The sequence below is a fragment of the Polistes dominula genome, unplaced genomic scaffold (assembly GCF_049000335.1).
Source record: "Polistes dominula isolate Pdom_NZ unplaced genomic scaffold, Pdom_raw_medaka contig_74, whole genome shotgun sequence".
Taxonomy (NCBI): domain Eukaryota; kingdom Metazoa; phylum Arthropoda; class Insecta; order Hymenoptera; family Vespidae; genus Polistes; species Polistes dominula.
In genome coordinates, this window is record NW_028300953.1 from 356,306 (window position 1) to 380,409 (window position 24,104).

The 24,104-nt window shown below is 31.9% G+C and overlaps 1 long non-coding RNA gene across 1 annotated transcript; it reads right to left on the reverse strand.

Moving 5' to 3' along the window:
* Window positions 1-18,222: 18,222 nt before the first annotated feature.
* On the reverse strand, window positions 18,223-18,799 carry LOC149032581 (uncharacterized). Its single transcript, XR_016176539.1, has 3 exons — window positions 18,675-18,799; window positions 18,450-18,537; window positions 18,223-18,297 (listed from the first exon to the last, which is right to left on the reverse strand). It is a non-coding gene; the product is annotated as an uncharacterized LOC149032581 (long non-coding RNA).
* Between the last annotated feature and the right edge of the window lie 5,305 nt (window positions 18,800-24,104).

Genomic DNA, 24,104 nt, shown 5'->3' on the forward strand with positions numbered 1-24,104 from the left:
ATCCATTTATTCGTTCATTCGTTCGTACCTTCGTTCATTCGTTCGCGTTCCTAGTGGGTCTCTGGGTCTGAGCTTATTCTCTCAGTCTGACCATCCTATCATTTATCATGGACTTTCACGAACACCTTTTGCTCGTGCCTTGAGCCCTTCATTGGGTCTCTTATGGTGGATGGTTCACGAGAGATGAAAGAACCCAAGGTAGAATGATCAACGTTTTAGAATTATATCGATAAGTAACGTAAATTTGTATTAAATAACTTTAGAATTGTTGATCATATGTATATATGATAAAAAAGAATACATTCTTGCATAGGTGTTTCATTTATTATGTTTATTATGTTAGATACCTTATGGGAGATGAGAAAGACTACATCAATGTTATATGTTGCTAAATACATACGTTTGTCTCAACAACGTTATGATGGTTATCGTTTTAGAAAGGAGCTTTCAACTTTTATCCAAGCTGTTGATATGTGTATAGGAAAATAAAAAAAATAAAAGGTTGATTCGTGCCTAGGTATTTCATTGATTATTACGTTGGACAGCTCTAGAAGGAAAGGATCATTAACGTTATAATACGCTTATATGTTGCTGAGTAAGTCTATACTTAGGTTTGTCTCAACAACGTCAGTTTCTATTCAAGATGGATGCTTGATTATATTATTTTAGAAAGTAATTTTCCTACTTTTTTATTCTTCTTATTATACATTGATAATATGTATATAAGGTTAACAAATTCCTGTGGTTAATATTTCCAAATAATTTAGATAAGACCGTTATTATAGCTGGTATAGATACACGTGATTATTGTTGGACTACCAGTTATTTAACTAACGAGGCACCGATGCTTAATAATTCCTTTTCGAAACGGTTGTACGACGTATCCTTCGATGATTTAGTAACTTGGCTCCCGAGACTTTTTTTTTCTCTTTCTCTTTCTCTTTTCTTCTTCTTCTTCTTCCTACCACAGCCTCATCATCATCCTCGAGGATGCCGAAACTCCAACAGAGAGCCGCGTCAATATGTTAATCCAAGAGAATATAATCCCAGTCGATGAGAAAGAGAGAACGAAAAATAAAAAAATATAAGATGAAGAAAGAGACAGAATAAAAGAGAGAGAGAGAGAGAGAAAGATGAAGAGTCGAAGTTATTAAAGCTCTCGAAGAAAGGACCTTCTCTCCTTTTCTTCTCTCTTATTTTATTTTTTTCTTTTATATATTTTTTTTTCTATCTATCTTTCTTCGAGCCATGCGAGACGTTATACGCAGCTACGTCGTCGTAAATATGAAATATCGAAGTTCGGATCCACGAATCGTCGGGTTTCGTTTTGGAGAAGTAGAACGTTAAGAGAGACAGACGATGAGAGAAAAAGAAGACAAAAAATAGTTTATATATACCGTCTCCTTCATATTGGCTAGCACCAGTCAACCCCTTTTCCTTTTCCTTTTTTCTTTTCATTTTCATACTCCTTTTTTCATTCCCCACCCCCTCCTCTTCAACATTTCGATTTCTATGCCAATTAAAGATCTACCTTTCGGCGATTTTATGATAGTCGATTCTCCAACCAGAGAGAACGTTGAAAGGTTACTTTTCTACGAAATTGATATTATAAAAAACGATAGGAGAATATTAAATTTAAATACTACGATTAGTATAATGAAGAAGATTATTATATGATTAGAGTATTCTTAGGAAAAATCTAAGATTGAAAGAATCGTAGTATTTAATATGACTTTTGTTTTATCAATGACTATGAGTTCATACGAAAAAAGAAGAAGATAAATGAATAAAAACATAATTAGTAAAAAAGCGTTGAATCGACGATAATTACAACACAACACCATAGATAAATTATCTTAACTTTTTGTGCAATGGGGAAAATCCTGGGGTACGACTTTCAAGAATATCATTGAATGGAAAGAAACTTCAGCGAGTTGAAAAAAATTGTCTTCTTTTTTTTTTTCCTCATATCTTCTTTTTATCGTAACTTCGCATTTGAAACGAGGGATAATAAAGAAGAGGGTTGGCTGGGTGGTAGAAGAAGAAAAAGGAAGAGAAAACGAACGAACGAATGAACGAACCAACGAACCAACGAAGAAGAAGAAGAAGAAGGAGGAGGAGGAGGAGGATGAGAAGCGAGAATGGAGAAGTAAAAAAGTGAAGAAGAATAAGAAAAAAAAAATAAATAAAAATGAAAAAGAGAGAGAGAGAGAGAGAGAGAGAGAGAGAGAAGGATGCAACACGGACTCGGTGGATTTTTCAAAAAGGAAATTATAAAAGCGGCCTGAAAACGAGAGGAACGGCAATAAAGAGAGATCTTTACGAGACACCGGCCCTCCCGAGGTTCCACTCTCAAAGAGAAAAAGTAGACACGGCCCACCGTGACATCCCAACGTTGTTTATCGAGTTACGGAATCCCGAAGATAAAATCGTGCCACCGCGTCGACGATGCTGCCGGAGGAGGATCCTGCTGCTGCTGCTTCTGCTTTTGCTGTTGCTATTGCTTCTACTGTAAAAGAAGAAGATAGAAAAAGAAGAAGAAGAAGAGAGAAAGAACTTCTTGAGAGTTTGGCGCTCGTTAGGGAATCTTGAACGTATCGGTTTCGCAATATCACCGATCGTTTTCTAAAAAAGGAAACGGATAAACGATTTTCTAGCTTGTCTCGTCAATACTCGATATCTCGATATTCGATAATAATTAAAGTTCTCCTCTCTGTATGTGTGTGTGTGTGTCTCCGAAAAATATTTCTTGTATTTCCTTTCTTTTAATTTTTAATTTGTTTCACATTTAACCCCCATCCATCAATATATTTTACGTTTTATTCAAAGTTTTCGCGAATCTATTATTCATTCGATATAAATTACGAATTATTTCGTAGATAGTGGTAGAAACAAAACGAGATTGGTCGTACACAATAGAGCTTGAACTACGATATGCATAAACCGAAAACCCGATGTATATATACACATACATATATACAGTACAACGTATGTATGTATGTATACGAGTAATACAGGCAACGTAAATCAATGTCCAGTTTCGGTGGATCGTTACAATGAATTGTTACAATGTATCTACGCGAGTATACTAATATATATATTTTTTTTATATCCTAATAGTATTAAGTAAAAAATCTGCGAGTCATGTCAAACCATAAAAGATAATTTTTATAATTTTTAAGTGGGTGATTCCAACGATTTCAACAATTTCAACGATTTATCAAAATGTTCTTTTAAACATAGTCCAACATAAATTTGACATCATCCACTGTACATAATAGTTTATATAATTATCTACGACACACATATACACATAAAAAATTTGTTGTACCAAATTTCCAAACATTTAACTTATGCATCCCTTGTTCCCACCCTCTCAAGTTCAATCTTTATTTCAAATTATTATACGAATACACGTATTCAACTTTACTCACAGAGAAACACATACACAATATAACAGTGAACATTTCCTATGCATATCGACGCATATTCATACGTGTATGGGCTCGTAACGTTAATGTGTGTGTTCGGCAGCGAACGCACGTCAGTTGATTTAGTGTCAGATTGGTCACGGGTTGTCGCCTCACCCTCCAATCTGCCCGTTTCTCCGTTTCTCTCACCCTCCTCCCTCCTCCTCCCTCGTCCATATTCGCTCGAGAAACTTTATGATATTTTTGGGGGTTTTTTTTTCCAATTTTTTTCTCCTCGTTTCTATCTCTCTCACACACACTATTTCTCTCTCATTTTCATCCACACTTTGATCGGCTTTTGCCGCCGTTAAGCCACCTGATCATACGTGGTCTTGCGTTGAAAAGAAACCGATCCTTCCACCCTTCATCCCTTACCCCTCGTCCACCTTCACCTTTTTATGCTATTATCCTCAACCTTACTTATTCTTTCGATGTTGTATCTAAGAACGTATGAATTGTACTCATGTCAGTGTAACCGGATCATTAGTCGAATTTACTTTTTCTATTTTTTTTTCTTTTTTTTTAGTTGGGTTCACCTAAAGAAACCGACCTGAAACGATGAAATACGTTTAAAAGTCACGTGTACGTTTTACAAGTTTCAATACTAAACTCTCACCTTAGTTGTACGAGAGGTGAATCAACTTTAGACACGTTAGGTAACTTTTTATATTTAATTAGGTTTGAAAGTATACTCTTGGATAGATCAATGTTTGCGGATATTGTAATTGATGTGATGGAGTTGGGCTTTTAATTTATTTCAAAATTATTATAATCGTCGTAACGTGTGTCATAACGGTAAGGAATTAAAAGAAAGAAAGATAGATAAATAGATAGATTGATATATTTATGAATATACCTAAGTATTTAAATATATACATATATGTGTGTGTGTTATACTTTGTCGATTAGCCTAATCGGATTTATCTTCGTCTTGGGAATAATTAATGTTTTCATGGAAATATCGAAAGCTCGTATTGCTTAATGAACGTTCGAACAGTCATTGGAATATACACGGTGTACTTATTGTCAGGTGATATCATTTCATTAAATTTCTGATAGGTGAATTTATGCGAATTGAACGTGTAAATAAAAAGAATAAAATCGATACAATTATTGGTATGAATTTTGATTCATTAGTTGTATGTAAAATCGTAATATAAAAATACAGTGTTGTTTAATGTAAAAAAAATCGTAGTAAAATAAAATTGTAATCCTGAAGGATAATACTCGAAGACACACCGTGTATGTAGGATAAACCGTCTATTCCCTATCGACGATCAACGTCGGAAATGTCCACTTAAACGAAACATCAGTTCGATCGGATCGATTCAACCGCGATCGTATCGCGACATCACGGATTTGGCTCGTTTCGGGATTTATGTATTTATGCAGAGAACCTGCGACGTTTGATTCCCTTTATCGAAACATCGACGACATCCTCCTTCCACCTCCTCCTTCTCCTCTTCCTCACCATTATTGTATCCTTTTATCTCTATCACTCTATTTCTCCTATTTATTTTTACCACCTAACACGATCATTAAGAAATATATTTACATTTTGTTTTAATCTATTTTTTAGTCTATCTATTTTATAAATATATACACTCAACTATAATTCTAGCATTTTTTCCTCATATCAAATTTATTGGATTTTTATTTTTTGTTAATTTTGTAGATCAATATAACGTTTACCTTGTGAGTTAATTTTAAGAACAATTCAGTCGTTAATTACATTGTCATCTTCTATTTTTACTTTTGTCAATTACTTAGAAAAGATTTTACACACTTTCTGTGAGAACCTATTTCATAGTCTATTTTAACGTTCCCAAAATTTATGGCTATTACTTTTTATTATTTTTTTTTAATTTTCTAACCAAGTAGTTAAAGTCAACTTTGTAACAAAAATTCTATAACATAAAAGATTCGGTCAAGGTATCTACATCGTTCTCTCTCTCTCTCTCACCTTTCTTGAGACGATCTTTTTAAATAGGTGTAATTCGATTATTCAGAAAAAAAAAGAAACATTAACATTTAGTGAACCTAATTTCGTAGCACACGCCTCTTCTATTTTAAAAACTCTCTTTCTTCCTATCTCTGTTTCTGTATTTTTTTTTTTTTTTTAAATTTTGTAGCCAGGCTGTTAAAAGGTAAGAGACTTAGAAGACAACATTCGGCAACAATACGATTCTTTGGTTCGTCTTGGTTTAGATCGTAAAGGTTCCCCTTTTGTCGGGGCGTTTCGTCGATTATAATTATCTGCAGGTAGGTGGCTTAAAGGGATGAGAGGTAAAGGAAAGTTGACGGGATCGCGACGGGAAATAGAATGGGAAGGAGAAAGTGGATGACTGTTGATGGACAGGAGGCGTTTAAGGGCGGAGCAGACGTTTTCGATGCACTCTCTCTTTTCTCTCTTACTCTTACTCTTACTCTCTCACCTTTATTTCTTTCTTTCTATTATCTCTTTCTTTTCAATGTTCATTCGTTTACCGTCTGCTGTTCTTCTCTCCCTTCGGTATCGACTTCAAATATTATCCCTCCTTTTCAGCGTGAAATTCTCACACTCTGATCCAGAACTAAACGCTTTATTTTTTTTTATTATTTTTATTATTTTTCTTTTTTCTTTCATCTTTTCTTCCCTTCTCCCTTTTTTCCTTTTCTTTATAATTTTAGAAATGAAAATTGATAACTTCTACATTACTTACACTTACTTTCTTTTTTGTATATATATAAATAAGATATTATATTTAAAAATATATATTTATAAAATATATATTATTTAATATTAACAAAATATTATTAACATATATAAAAATATAAAATATATTTATATATATATTTTTGTTCTTTCCCTTTATAATTATTTCTTTATTTTAATATAAATATATTACAGTTAAATCATGGGTGTAAGAAACTTTAACTTTACGGTGTAATTTTAATAGCAATTCTGACATGTTACATTTCGTTAAACATGGAAACACGATGTCTCTCAGGTTACACGATAAGTCAAATCTTGTCGTCCGATCTTTCGAATACGATTTAATCGTCGTTACTTCAAAACGTGTTTTCTAATCTTTCGATTTGTAAGATGAAGATAGAAAATAGACAGATAAAAAGAGATAGAAGGAGAAAGAAAGAAAGAAAGATAAGATGCATTCGTGAACGAAAAGGATGAAGGATGGATCACCAGCAGTCGGAGATCGTATGACAAATTATCAATAAGTTCGTCTAGAAAGACAGAAAGTGTGAGAGAGAGAAAGGAATAGAGAAGTAGGAGTTAAGAGAAGAAGACTAATGACGGGATTGATGTAGACCAGGACGGGCATGGTGGTGTCGTAAAGAGAAGTTTGACGATATACGCGACGATGACAACTTGAAAAGGAACCTTGTACCGTTCCTTCAAACAGCTATACGTCATCTCAAATCAGAGAACACTCAGTGGATGATAGATGAATCGTCTAATCGTTTAACGTCTTCTACCGAATTTTTGTTTCTTTTTGTTTTTTGTTCTTTCGTTTAATTGTTCTTTAGAATGTTGTCTTTTACTTTTGGGTAGAGTTTGCTTTGAAGATTTTTGATAAAAGAAGTAGGGTTAGAAGTTTGTAAAATAGAAAATCAATGGTTATATAAATTGTAAGAAGTAAAATGTCTCTTGGGAAGTCATACGAGTTTAAACTCTATCTAACGTTAAAGCTAAAGGACTTAGAAGGAAGCTTCCTGGAATGCTCGAGTTTCACTTAAACGAGGAGTTTATCCGAAACGAGCTCGTTCCGCGGATTAAAGCTTCGCGAATACACCTCGACGAACGAAACTGTCTGTCTGCATAGCCTACGAACAGATGGTTTACAGAGAGAGAAAGAGAAAGAGAAAGAGAGAGCGAGAGAGAGAGAGAGAGAGAATGAGAGAGAGATGGAAAGTATTATGCATAACTACTCGTGAACGAAATTACCTCGGTAAACATAATGTTGCTCGATGTTAAACGAGTTTAATGAGTACCTTACATTTTTAAATACCTATTTACATGCTTTACGTTAAATAAATAAGCTCGAGTGTCATAAATTTGAAGGAGACTTATTTTTGGTTAAGTGAAAAATTTTATACCGATTTATTAACATATGTAATTATAATTATTGTGAAAAATGGGACAGATATTTTCCAAGATAATAATGTAAGTGCATTTAATATTTTCAATATCCATTGATCCAATCAATATCCATTGAGTTGTTCATAAAAGTTTATGCCAAATATAAAATTTACAGGGTGTTTCGTAACTGTTAGTACAAGGGTGTTATTCTTCGTGTAACATTTTTTTTTTACCAGAAAAATAAGTATGAAAATTGAACGATTATGCCTACATATTTGTTTACATATATATAATATAAATTTGTTATTAAATTGGCATAAATTTTTCACTCAACATTTAATACATTGTCCCTTGAAACGTCACACGCGTGTTATGCTTTATCGCGACAAAAATATAAATTAAAATTGTGTTCCTGTGTGTGTGTGTGTGTTTTGTTTTTTATATACAAAAAAATGTGTATCAGTCAAACTATAATCGATTTTCATCAGGAATCCTTAAAAAAGTTCAATCCGTATAAACGATTATGTCGAAAGAAACGTGATAGGTTCGGTGATCCGACGGCGGGAATGATCAGCGGGACAAATTCGAACGTTGTGGATACTAATGGAAGTTAATGGAGAGCCCTGTGTGTAGAGGAGAACTCTCGACGATCTTTTACGCGATATCGACCGAATGACTCTGAGCCCCTCATTCTCGTCCTCTCGTCTCGCCTAATTATCACGCGTGATTAATAATCCATCGAAATAAGTGAACACCCTTTTTGTTCAAACTCAAGTCCAGAATTATTTTCTAATAAATTTTATTCAACTATTTAATCTAATTCCTAACAAATATTATTTATAATTATTTGCAAGATAATAATTTTTAAAATTAATTAACATTAACTTGATATATTAAATTATTAAAGAATAAAAATAATTTTTTTTTTTGTTATAGATGCCGAAAAGATTTTGAAACAAAAAAACCCAAAATAATTTGACCATCTTCTTCTTTAAATTTCGCTACTTTTTGTTTTCATCTTTTTTTATTGCTTCGCATTTTGGTGGTGCACCACGGCTGGTCTGCGGTACCAGAGGTGGTGTACCAGAAAGAAAAGAGAGAGAGAGAGAAGGAGAAAGAGAGAGAGAGAGAGAGAGCTACGAGATTGGACGCGGTTCTCGGAGTCTGTGGTATAATTAAAATACAGCCGAACGCCAACTGCTGGCCTTTTGCTTCTTCTTCTTCTTCATTTTCTTCCTCTTCCTCTTTCTCCACCTCCTCATTCACCTTCTTCTTCCATTTTCTTCGTTGGCTTTACTTGCTTCGTTTCTTCAACCTTCTTCTTCTTCTTCTTCCGTGCACCGCACACAATGATTAGTATTTAGGAGTCAGTTCATTGGCGTCGATCTTAACCCCCCTACATTTTTTTCATCACCTTATTTTAACTATACAAATCATATTAGGTCTCCGTCATATTTTTATCTCACAAATTTCATCAACAGGAAATTAAAAATATTATTTTTTATATATTATATATAATCAAACATTTATCATTGATAGAATATTAATCGAATAAAGTAAAACGTTAATAAATGAATTAGAAAATTACATTTAAAATATATATATATAGATTTATAAGTTTTAATATTTGACAAATGAGATTCTGAAAATCTGATAAATCAAGTGAGATAAATATATGATTTTTGATTAATTTAAATGACAATTTACGTAACATATGATTCTATGATAGAAGAAAAGGTCGACGCCAATGAATGCACCGTCTGCAAAGTACAAGGGTAGAAAAAAAAAAGAAAAAAAAGAGGAGGAGGAGGCGTGCACCGGGAATGGAGAAGGAAGAGGTGTAGGGGGTTGAGGATGAGGATGTGGATGTGGATGAGGTAGAAAGCGAAAGGGACGATGGAGGACGCGCCTCGTCCTGATAATTGCTAACGATTTAATTGTCGGAATCGACTGTCTGCCGAGAGCGCCCGAATACAGCTTGGATTTTTTAATTACACCATCCGACACGAATTCTACAATGTGAAACCATCTACCCACGATTTCTGAGTATATATGTATGTGTGTGTGTGTTAAGAAGATACTCAGCAAATTTCATTTATAAGCTTTGAGTTGTACGGAATGTTGTCAAAGGTGTGTCTCATCCCTCTTCCCTAACTCCCTTCGATAGTTCTCAATAAAATTATACTAATATTATCTTACTATTTTAAAATGGCAACTCAAATGAATATAAAGTACATTTTCATAGCAATAAAGTGTTCAAACTAATTTAAAAAAAAAAAAAAAAAAATAAATAATAATAAAACGAACACGTTTAAACGTAAGTAAGTTCCCCACCATTTTTCTTGACCGTTCAATCGAATTATCTTGATTGCAGAGTACGAAGTAACGCGAATTATCTTTTCGAAATGTTTCTTGCCGACCTCTTTGAAGAATACACCTCTTTTCCTTGGGTTGATGTATGCCACGCGTTATACGGATATTTTACAATTTCGCACGGCTTTCGAGAATTATCGTTTTGACTCGAACCTATAATACTTTTCTCTCTTTCTCTTTCCGTACGTGTGTTTCGAAAAAAAAGAACAGAGAAAAAAAACATTAAATATGGAATAACCTTAGGGTATACACGAGTATCGAGTTTCAAAATGAATTTAAATATGTCCATCGAAATTACTATGATTAAGCGGTTTGAAATGAAACGTATACTAAATTGTACACACATTTGTAAAAAGTAATATTAAATAAAAAATAACCGATTACGTTGAACAAAATTGAAAGTTTCAAGTATAAAACATTTTTCTACCTTGTTTAAAAGATAAACTTTGAAGTTTATTCAAGGTTCAAGCCAATTGTTACTTAGGGTAGAACGAAACGATATCTCATATCAATGCAAAGATCAAGCAACCGTGTCCGACCATCGTGGTTGCACACTTTTACGACGAAGGATTACAAATTACAATGCCGTGGGGGCACACACACACACATAAACAAGTATATACAACACATACATATAGTCTCTTCTCTCTTTTTTCTCTTTCATGGCAAATAATTAATATTCATTACGTATTAACGAACCCATCGCATAAATTGCGCGAGTTCATGGCAAAAATGGTACCGTGGATAACGGGTGAGTCGAAGGATACTGTGTCGCATCTGCTTGTTTCGTCCTTTCTCCGTAAGATGTAGCAAGCTGTTCCTCTTTGAGAATATAGTAGAAGAAAAAGAAGAAAAGGATGAACAGAAAGCACATAGAGAATGGGGGAGATTGCACCTGTCTTTTCTACTTCCCGACTTTAACATCCCTTTTCTTCTTTCCCATCTATCTATCTATTTATCCATATACCCATCCATCTGTCTTTTTCTTTCATTCCATCTCACTCGATCTCCATCTTTTTTCTTCTCTGAGAAAAGGTCTACGAGGATGCAACACAACTACCACCACCAAGAACAGGCTGTTTCATTTTTGATGCCGTAAAGAGTCGTTTTATCGACGCGTTTAAGGGTTATTGTACAATAAAAGTGGCATTATTATCGGTTAGGAGCCATAAGGTCGAGGGCCACGAGCTAAAAGAGAGAGAAAGAGATAGAATGAGAGAAAGAGAGAGAGAGAGAGAGAAAGAGAGAGAGGGGAAGGGTCGTCCTCGTTCTCGATGTCGTAGACGTCGGAAGCTGGCCGTGAGAAGCACGACTGGGTTTATGACTCGTAAAAGCTCGAGACATTTCCTCCTTTCTCTCTCTGTTTCTCTTTCTCTCTCTTTGTTTATCCTCCCGGACACGCGTCCTCCTTCTTCGCGAGAACGTTTACGTGCGACCGTGAAATTCGACGCTTATTTTTCTTACCAAGAAGACGTCCTCGTGTACTATACTTTCGTGAACAAACCTACTCAACAATGTCGTTACGGCTCGTTGATAGCCAAATCATTATGATGTTCTTCAATTAATATATTACGACTTATTCATAGATAATTTATTGTATTACTCATTAGTAATGGTATAGTAATTTAATTAATTCATGATATTATTTACCCGATATTACATGAAGTAACTATCGTTAAAAACTGTAATCCGATTATTCTATTACATATTTATGTATACTAAAAATAATAATAATAAAATGAAATGTTTAATAAGAAAAATAAATAAAAATTTGATATTTAGTTTTCTTTGTCTATATAAAATTTAGTTGAAAAAATTGTTCATAAAATAATGCCTATCAAATAACGTGATAATTGAATGTACTCGATGACAAATAATTCATTTATTTGATCTATTATCAGATTTTAGTGTTTAACGATTAACAATTGCAACAGATTAATTATATTTTCTTTTTTTTTATTCCATGCACTCGAGTGTATTTATATGTGTGTATGTGTAAGAGTAATATGATGTACTGGACGATCCAAGGAAGTTAGGAACCAACAATATTTCCTTAAAAATAAGTTACTGTGCCGACACGGTAGGAGAAACGTCGTACGGATCGTGCACTGACCCTGAACAATTTGACAGTGATCGATCGATATATTTTCCGTGCTCACCGTCTTATTTCCACGATTCATAATTCACTTCGGTCGACAGCTCGTTGGCACTCACTTTCACTACCGCGATAAATAAGAAAGGACGGGGAACGATTTCGTTCGACTGCGCGAATATCGAACTTTAAATGTAAAACTACGAACTTCCAGACTCGTCCAAAAAAAAAAAAAAGAAATATATTGTATATATAGTATAAAGACAGTCCCATCGAATTCGTTACATAAATTCTCCACCATGGTCTTAGAAATATAGACGAACAAATATATGATAACGGTAGGTCTTTTCAAACGTTCATATTTATTTTATAAAATTAGGATAACGTTGGGGTTGTTGTTCGAAAGGTGTTCCTAAAAGTTTCTTACTTTTATTTATTCAAGTTTTGCATCTACGATATTTGGTACCCAATGTTATTTTAATAAATAAAAATTATTTCGAAAAGAAAAAACATAAAATATTGTGCATTTAAGATTCTTAAAAAAATTAATAATTAAATTCGTTTCATTTAATAATATATTATATACATAAAAATTTATTATTTTATTGATAATAGAAAATATTAAAAAAAAAATAAATAAATCATTCCAAACTATTTGAAGCATAAAAATAATATTTGAAATCACGTTATTATTGTTGTTTACCCTTGTTCATCGTAGCGTATACGAAGTAAATGAAATTTTTAGTAAGATTAGGAAAGAAGCAACGATGCGAGACAGGAGGAGGACGTTCGGATGTTCGTACGGATAAGTATCCTGGAATATCCCGAAGGATGGCATTAACGTTCGGGAAAAATATATTCATCAGGACGGTCATAAATTACGTCGTCCATCGACAAATTAAGAGTCGACGCGCTGACAGCTCGGCCACGCGGAACAATATATTCCCCTTTCCCATCACCAACCAACCAACCAACCAACCAACCACCACCACCACCACCACCACCACCACCATCACCTCCATCATCACTACCACACACCATCATTGCACTCTACTCTTTCTCGTTTCACCCCTCTAACCGTACACTACTAATATTCTTTCATTCTTTCTTTCTTTCTATTTTTTTTTCTATGTTTTGATCTCTTTCATTCTCTCGAGTATAGACAACATTTATCTATGCATTGGAAAGAAGGACTTTTTTAGATTAGAATACACGATAACGTTTACGTATGATATATACACTTACTTTCAACATGAGCCCGGAAATTCATTATAAATCTTCTTTCAAAGTGAACATTTAATGAGAAGAAGTTTATTAAACAAATGTATATGTAATATGTGTGAGCCTTCAGAAATGCATTTATACATATATTATAAAAAACAGTCATTGGTTTGTTGTTAAATCCAACGAAGATCACCTGTAACAAAAAGAAAACTATATTAATCATACAGTCAAGTGATACAGTAGTAGCCTGACATATAAATCGTCCAATTCGCAGATGCACTTTATAATTAAATTCTCTATTTATTTTTATCAAATATCTATTAACCGTTGCAAAGAAATTAAATTTAAACGCGTGATTTTACAATGACAAAAAATAAAAAAATAAAAAAGTAAAAGTACAAACATTAAGTTACTAGAAAAAAAAATATCCATTAATTATTATGACTAAACTTTTAGACTGCATTATATAGAAAAGAAAAAATTACAAATTTAATAAAATACAATCACAGTTAAAAATTTATAAGACAAAAAAAGAAAAGAGAGATTACTTTAATATTCAAAAAATGATCATTAGGCTTCAAAATGTAATAACAAAAGAATTTAAATTTTTTGACTCGAATTAACTAAACACATATGCATCTTTTTGACGATTAGACACGAACTTCGTGTCCCAAGGAGATGGAATGGTCCATCATCTCCAATTACAACTAGAAATTAATGACGAGCAAAAAAGTAATAGAATAAAATATAAAATATGACTAAAGAACCATTCTCGAAAGGTTCGAACATGATGTTGAACCTTTGAAAATAATTCAGTAGCCTGTAGTTGCCCTCTTGAGCCACAATTAAGTGGGGGCCTCTTCGGCATTATGCCTCTTCTTTCTTCATTCCATGAAAACTGCATTTGGACATTTCCTACGTGCAAGCAAGATAAGATCTTTCATTCTAATTTTACAAATAAACTCGAATTTTTTTACGATTCTAATTCTCAATTATTACAAAATTAATTTACATTTCGCGTTCACTTTTTTAGCTCGTGGACCATCAATGAACGTACAGTTCATTGACCATACATGAGCACATTTAAACGAATGTCCAAGCAGATAATTTCCCACGATGACCTAATAACACTTCGCACTTTTAACGTCGAGTAATAAAATGGAATTGAAAAGAAAGTGCAATAAATGTAATGCATTTTTTTGCAATACTTTGTTATATTTATTTATATGAAATATTTCCAGCTGTAAGACGAAATCGCGATGGTGCGTAGTGCTAATCCTGAAATACTTAAAACTAAGTATCAAATGCATCAAAGAATTTGCGAATTTGATTCGACTCTATCTCGTTCGAGATAAAATCGAAGTAGAAATGAATCTTTCAAATGGTTGCAAATACCTTTGAATCATGATACATAATAAAGATCACAGAATAGTTACAAAATAAATTAACAAATCAAACATAATATAGAATGAGATGATCAAATTTTGTAACAATTCTGAGTAAACCAGGAGGCGGAATTTCCACTCCGGAGTGGAAGCAAGAAGTCTAATGCCTTTCCTGGATCCTACCTACTTAAAATTAAAGTTTTCACATTCATTCAGAGAAGTATGCTACCTGCCTGCCTATTATCCATATTTTTACCCATTTTAAGAAAAACCATACATACCCACCCACTCACTCCACGGTTCTCACACATACCACCAGGGTGCAAAAGCCTAAACTAGAGAGCATGCCCCGGGGCACCTCCGACACCCTAGTTCAACCACGTTTTCTAAACTTATATGCTAATGGGTATACGTACGTTTTGCTGAAATCGACTGCCAAGGCTAATGATTATTGCATAAAAACTAAAGCAAAAATACAAGTATACACTAGTATATATTTATGCATACTAGTAATATACAAGTATATCAAAGTTTCCACAAATAAATGCAGTAACTCTACTATGCAAACGATTATCAAAAAAATGAGAAATATTTAATATAAATATAAGAATACAGAAATGTGATACGAAAAAGTAGTGCTTTGAGTATTTAATGATGTATTAAATGAATAAAAAATATCGCGAAACGATGTACAATACACACTACCTAATACGCACACACAGGTGTAAAGTACATCGTGCAATCACTAGCACAATAACAGCCGCCAATAGGGGAAAAAACTAAAACTAAACCCACGCTAGCTGTTTCTCACCTATACGTGTAACACCTGGGCACTCGCATAGATGAGAACGCAGAAAGTATGGGGGGAGAAACGGGAGATTAGTATATTAGAAGCTGAAAATCCTGATCTAAAAAATATGATTAACACATATATAAATATATCAAAAGATTTTAATAAAAATTCATCTAAACGGGCTAAGGACTCTACAAGTCATTTGGTGAATAATGACTTAAACAAGCGAATGAAAAAAAAAGTTACCCCATAGGAAACAGTTAGAGTTTCGAGGTAAGGATGTATTAAAAGACTCTACGGTGATGATGGATATTTTTTGCAAACCTCGGACGACTCTTTCATTAAATGGCTGTTCTAATGAAAGAACTGGGCTTTGAGCCACCACTTAATTGCCAGAATCTATCCGTCGCGAATGAGTTTGTCTTCTTGCTCATTTATTTAAAATATCAAAGTATTGATATATCAAAATTAATTTCGATTAGATAAACTATGTACGAAGCAATGCATGTAAGACATTTATTACATGCTTTTAACACGTAATAAAAAAGAGAGTGCATTTATTAATTGCATTATGAATTAAATGAATTTAACCGATGAGACAAGAAAACCTATCCTGAACTAATAATAAAACATACAATAAAATATACAATTTTCATGAGTAACTCCTAAAAAGGAATTACTCATGTGCTCGTCAATAATTTATTTAAATAATTACAACCAGTAACTCGTGCCGATTTGGACCTTTCATCCTCGGCATGATTGAGCACTGGAGGGACTTTAAATAAAAACTCACGAATTAAGAAGTTCTGCGATGGCTCCAAAACACTCCTACCTCGCAGCAAGTATTGTAGTCTGACGATGGAAGACGATACTCGATTTGCCATTGAAGAAGATCCATCGAAGATCCATCGAAGAATTCATGCAACATCTTTGAAAGGAAGAGAATCCATGGTTATATCTGTAAAATAAAATTGAACAAAAAGATAAGTTACCTGGAATATTATCCCAAGTCATATAAAATAAAATCGAATAAAATGTAAATACTAATGAATACTTACAATGCATTCCACTGGAATGCAGCTCTATTGCACCATGGTGATGCACCTCGCGTGAATCTAAAAACGCGGTATAAACGAAAATAAGAAACTATAGATGAGTTTCTTATCGCGAAACCGTTTTTTTTTTATTATACGACGAACAACACTGACTCTAATTCGCGTTTGATTTTAACTTATTACTCGCCCGATCACTGATTCTAAACTGCACTAATTTAAAGACTGCATTGCTCGCAGTCAAATGCAAGAACAAAAATTTCACTCCCGGTCACTTCACATGGGCCATTCGTGCACGATTGCAATCTGAAACTGAAATAAAAAACAATACTATTAATATCATTACTATTACAGAAAATCATTAAAATTTTAAAGGAATTATTTAATAAAAAAATATACTCACTTTAAATCTTTATTGATGAATGCACAAAGGGTCTCCTATCCTTAGGATGACGATGACAATGCACAAATAATGACTATAAAACTGTATTAAATGCAATTAATTCAATTAACACTAGATTTATGAACTGAGAAAATTTTATTCATTTCAAACTTTTTTTCTACATATATATATATAAAAAAGAAATATTATTATTTTTTAAATATATGTTAATTTTTAATACTGTAATGAAATATTCATAAATAATAATTCTTCTCCTCTACCCACTTTTTCATTTAAACAATGTTTGTAAATTTTTATAAAATAGTGAACAAAACAATAGTGAACAAATCTAGTGTTAAACGAATTACTAAATGAATTTAATTAATAAAATGTGAATACCATTCCAACGATGATCTGAAACACAAATAAAAACAAGATTATATAAATCGTTGTTATATAAAAATTATTATAAATATTGAGAAAATGTTTAATATAATAATTGACTTACGTTTTTTCTTCATTGATGAATGCACGATGGGTCTCCTACCCTTAGGATGACGATGAGCACACGTTTAAACTTAATAAAAGAAACTTGCGAGTTTCTTAATCGAGCAAACGAAACTTTAACATGCGACGATCAACACTGAATCTACTCTTGTCGACTTTTTTATATTTTATTTTAACACGATGCAACACACGAGAACCTCATTGCCTACGCGCTCGATTGCAATGATTTTCTGAAACAGAAAAAGAAAAAGAACAATTAAGATCATTGTTGTAATAAAAATCAATTGAAATTATCATAGTAATGTTTGATAGTAAAATATACTTACTTTTAGTCTTCGTTGATGACTGCAGGATGGGTATCCTACCCTTAGGATGACGATGTATAAAATAAAATTAAATAAAAAGTCTGAAAAGCTGAAACATACTAAAGACTATATTACAATATTTCCTGTAAATCATTTCTGAAGGCAGGGCACACATTAAAACCATTGAATATTTTTGATAGAATGGTATTCAAGTTATTAAATATTTGTGAAATTGATCAAAGTATGCAACTATTTGCTTGCAATATTACATACCAAGTATGTAATGTTAGTATAAATATTAATTAAAAATCTTTAAAGTTGTCTAAATAAAACAGTAATTGTATCAGCAAACGCAATAAAGAGTAACATAAAAAATAAACCAGTTTTTATACCATTCTATGCAATGAAAAGCTTTTTAAACTATTAAAATCAAAATGATAACGTTAGAAATAAAATTATTAAATAATTTAATACGCTTCATTTTCGTTTATGTTGTCTCGTCGAAGGATAGAAAATGAATACGAGATACATAACTACGTAACCTTAGTAGAGGAGATTTCGGGAATGTCGAACGCTCGGCTATTATACCTATGTTATCGGCTGTTTACGTTTTGTCGTCGACTCGAGAAATACCTACAAATATAAATACACATTTATATAATAGCTTATATATCGAGTGTATTGTTTTCTTATTCTTCCTCTCTCTCACACACTCCTTCTCTCTCACTCTTTCTGTAGTATTTCTATATGCTTATATGCTTATACTTAAAAAAAATAATGCTCACCTCGCCGTATATGGAGTAGATAAAAAAAGTTGCCACAAGATTAAAAGGTTAGTGAATTCGTGTTGCAACTCTCCCCATGCTCAGAAAGCTAAAAAAAAGTAAAATATGAAAAAACTCACGTATAAAAATTATGCATGTAGTATACATTTGATATATAACATTCGTTATATATCATTTAAAATATAACAGGAAGGTGCACATTAAAATATTAATTGAAACAGTTACCTGAAATTAACGGGATAACAAAATCCGCTGCAACAAGTATACAGATGGCAGATTAAAAAATTCGAAAGATTCGCCATATTGATATGCATAAAACAGGCGCGTAAAACTGGCGCGAAAATACTGCATGCGCGAAAATGATGCGCGGTATATCTTCTTTCCACCTATAATAAAGAAAAATTTCGAATGATTAAAAATACGATATAAAACCACAAAAATTGTCAAAATATACTTAAAATATCAAAATTGATCCTTTTATCCTTCATATATTGTAATAGAAAGGTATGAACCTTACAAAATATCTTTTAATTACCTGATCTTAACGGGACGATGACACTCCGATGTGTTCTCCACGAATGACGCCATGAAACTGAAGAATTCGGACGAAAGCTTGGCTGTGATTGGCTAATTCATTTTTTGAACATGAAAAGGGTTGTCACAGCTTCTTACACGGACAGAATCTGACCTTCCTCATGACCACGCTGGTCAAACTACATATGATAATTTATTTATTACATAAATTAAAAATCATTTCTATTTTTCTAATAAATGTACACAATACTTATAAATATTCTAAAAATAATGAATAGAATAAAGACAATGTAGACATTAAGAGATCTTTGTCGTTTTGCACAAAAGAACATAATCGTATAGAAGAGAATTGTCGGTAGAAAAATGTCTAATATAAAATGCAGCATATGAAAGAATAAATTCCCAAAATCTGTATCGATAAAGAATCCTGACAATTGAAATACTTTCAGAGATGCATAATTGTTTTAAAAATATTCATAATAACGTTTATACACGATTCACACACGAAGATTATTCCACATGATTTTCTATGCTATAAGATACTACATTCTCTTTATTATATTCATTATTTTTATAATAATTATGAATAACGTGTACTTTTTATTTGTAATCGAAAAAATAAAAATAAATTTATAACATATCAAAATTATTTTCTATTTAATGTACCTTTAAACATATGAAATGTTTAAACCAATGCATCTATGTAGAAACAATCTGAAATGTAATTAGAGAATATTAGAATGATAAAATAATTGTTAAATAATTAATGTAAATGCATATTGTTATTTAAAAATTCATTACATATGATCAATGTACCTTGCTTCTCGAGATACACCTTTAGATTAAGACATTATCCTCTATGAAAACACTTTTATTCAATGGTGTGTATATGACAGTTTAAATGTTATGGTTGTTGGAAATGAATATGTAATATTCCAAATATATAAAGATAATTTTAAATTAAAACTATGCAATTGTATCAGTTTTTTCCTTCTATTGTTATTATTTTATATCTCCTGTGCAATTATGACATCTAGTTTTACACCGTCCTGTAATAAAAGTAGTGTGTATTAGAATGATAAAATAATTGTTAAATAATTAATGTAAATGCATATTGTTATTTAAAAATTCATTACATATGATCAATGTACCTTCCTTCTCGAGATTCACCTTTGGACTGTGATATTTTCCTGTAAAAAAATACTTCTTTTCAATGTTGCTTGAATTATTTTCCAAATATTGCCCATGTATGCAACGCCAATGACATTCAAAAAAAGAGAATTTAATATTATAACACACTAATTTTTACACTCTTTTTACTTGTATGTAATTACTATTTTTATTAAAAGCACATGTGTAGCTCGAAAATATTATAAAAATAATAATATAATAAAAAGAATACATAATGTAAACATTATCTCATTTTGTATACGAGAACAAATCATGTAGAAGAGAAACTTTGTCAAAGAAATTTGTAAAACAATTGACAATCTATCGCTTGCCACCCGTAAAAAAATAAATTTTTATCATAAAGGCGTGTTCTTACGTTATTGATAAGGATAATAGAGATTTATTTTTGTACGGGTGGCAAGCGATTGTCAATTGTTTTACAAATTTCTTTGACAAAGTTTCTCTTCTACATGATTCTTTTCTCGTCCACTATAAGATAATGGTTTTATTCTGCATTCTTTTTTATTTTATATTATTTTTTTTATAATATTTTCAAGTTAAACTTGTGCTTTTAATAAAAATAGTAATTACATAAAAGTAAAAAGTGTGTAAAAATTAGTGTGTTATAATATTAAATTCTCTTTTTTCGAATATCATTGGCGTTGCATACATGGGCAATATTTGGAAAATAACTCAAGCAACATTGAAAAGAAGTATTTTTTACAGGAAAATATCACAGTCCAAAGGTGAATCTTGAGAAGAAAGGTACGTTGATCATATGTAATGAGTTTTTAGATAATAATATGCATTTACGTTAATTATTTAACAATTATTTTATCATTCTAATATTCTCTAATTACATTTCAGATTGTTTCTATGCATATACATTGGTATAAACATTTCATATGTTTAAAGGTACATTAAATAGAAAATAATTTGGATATGGTATAAATTTATGTTTCTTTTTTCGATTAGAAATTAATCGTATACGTTATTCATAATTATTCTAAAAATAATGAATAGAATAAAGAGAATGTAGTATCTTATAGCATAGAAAATCACGTAGAATGATCTTCGTTTGAATCATATATAAACGTTATTATAAATATTGTAAAAACAATGTACATCTTATGCATCTCAGAAAGAATTTAAATTGTAAGGATTTTTTATCGATACAGATTTTGGAAATTGATTCTCTCATATGCTGCATTTCATATTGGCCTTCTTTACATCGACAATTTTCTTTTATACGATTGTATTCTTTTGTGCGAAACGACAAAGATTTCTTAATGATTACATTGTCTTTATTCAATTCATTACTTTTAGAATATTTGTAAGTGACGTGTACATTTGTTAGAAAAATAGAAATGAGTTTTAATTAATAATAGTTATTAAATAAATAACCATATGTAATTTAAATAACGCGGTCATAAAGATAGGGAAATTCAATCCGATCAGGAAGCTGTGATTGGTCATTTTCTATTCAAAAAATGCAAAAAAATGAATTAGCCAATCAAATCCAATCCGCTGTTCAGTTTCTTTAGTTTCTAGGCGTCCTTTGTGGTGAAAACATCGGTGTGGTATCGTCCCGTTAAAATCAGGTAATTAAAAGATATTTAGTAAGGTTCACACCTTTCTATTACAATATATAAAGAATATAAGGATGAATTTCGATTTTTTCAATATATTTCGACAATTTTTATGCTCCTATATTGTATTTTTATTCATTCGAATTGTTCTTCTTATAGGGGGAAAAAAAGTATGGCGCAGTATATTAGCTGACTATATTCACGCCGTCTTTACCAGCCTTCTTGTGCACCGTTTTTATTCATTACAATATGGCGAATCTTTCGACTTTTTTAATCTGCCATCCGTGTACTAGTTGCAGCGAATTTTGTTATCCCGTTAATTTCAGGTAATCATTTTAATTAATTTTCTAACATACACGAGATAAGCATTTTTTTTTTAAGTATATCTGGCATATAGAAATACTACAGAAAGAGTGAGAGAGAAAGAGAGTGAGAAAGAATGAGAGTGAGTGAGAAGGAGAGAGAAAGAGAGTGAGAAAGAATGATAGTAAGTGAGAAGGAGTGAGTGAGAGAGTGAGAAAAAATGATAGTGAGTGAGAAGGGAGTGAGAGAGAGAGAGAGAGAGTAAAAAAGAATGAGAGTGAGTGAGAAGGAGAGTGAGTGAGAAGGAGAGTGAGTGAGAAGGAGTGAGAGAGAGAGAGAGAGAGAGAGAGAGAGAAGAAGAATAAGAAAACAATACAATCGGAATATAGGTTATTATATAAATGTGTATTTATATTTGTAGCTATTTCTCGAGTCGACGACAAAACGTAAACAGCCGATAACATAGGTATAATAGCCGAGCGTTCGACACTCCCGAAATCTTCTCTACTAAGGTTACGTAGTAACATATCTCGTATTCGTCTTCTATCCTTCGACGAGACAACATAAACGAAAATAAGGCGTATTAAATTATTTAATAATTTTATTTCTAACGTTATAGTTTTGATTTTATTAGTTTAAAAAGTTTTCATTGCATAGAATGGTATAAAAACTGGTTTAATTTTTATCTTACTCTTTATTGAGTTTGCTGATACAATTACTGTTTTATTTAGACAACTTTAAAGATTTTTAATTAATATTTTTACTAACATTACATACTTGGTATGTAATTTAATGCAAGCAAATAGTTGCATACTTTGATCAATTTCACAAATATTTAATAACTTGAATACCATTCTATCAAAAATATTCAATGGTTTTAATGTGTGCCCTGCCTTCAGAAATGATTTACAGGAAATATTGTAATATAGTCTTTAGTATGTTTCAGCTTTTTAGACTTTTTATTTAATTTTATTTTATTCATCGTCATCCTAAGGGTAGGATACCCATCCTGCAATCATCCATAAAGATTAAGAGTTAGTATATTTTCCTATCATACAATTCTATGATAATTTTAATAGGTTTATATTACGACAATGACATTAATTGTTCTTTTTTTTGTGTTTTAGAAGATCATTGCAATCGTGCGTGTAGGCAATGATTTACTAGTGTGTTGTATCGTTAGAATAAAATACAAAAGAATCGAAGAGTAGATTCAGTGTTGATCGTCGTATGTTAAGGTTTCGTTTGCTCGGTTAAGAAACTCGCAGGTTTCTTTTATTCGGTTTAAACGTGTGCTCATCGTCATCCTAAGGGTAGGATACCCATCGTGCATTCATCAACGAAGAATAAACGTAAGTCAATTTTTATATTAAACATATTCTCAATAATTATAAAACTGTTTTTATAACTGTTACGTAAATAATCTTGTTTTTGTTTCTGTTTCAGATCAGGGAAAACAGTGTTAAATTGCAGTGTTTTAAGTGTTTTTGAAGTGTTGCATGTGAGTTTATGCAGCTTCATAATAATTAAATTCATATAGAAGCTCGTTTAACACTAGATTTGCTTACTATTGTCTTGTTCACTATTTTTTAAAAATTTACAAACATTGAATGAATGAAAAAAATGGTTTAAGGAGAGGAATTTATATTTACGTATATTTTAATACAGTATTACAAATTAACATATATATTAAAAAAAAATAATTCTATTTTATATATACAAGTATAACAGTTGGGCAGAAAAGTCCGTAGGCTAAAACATAACCTTCAAAAGATATGTATGTAAATTTTCCAGTATTGCGATTTAAAAAGCAACATTGCTTTTTGTTGGATAAAAATACTATTGAAGCCAAGGCCTGGCTTGATAAACATTATTCGGACTTTGCACCAGGAAAATCAACCGTTGAGAAGAGGTTTGCTATGTTTAACAAGGCGAAATGAGCGTCGAAAATAATGCATGTAGCCGACGATCGAAAGGGGCTGTTACCCCTTTCGCACCGAGCGCCGCATTTATGTGGCATCCACTCGATGACCTGTGGGTACGAGCGCCGCATATACGC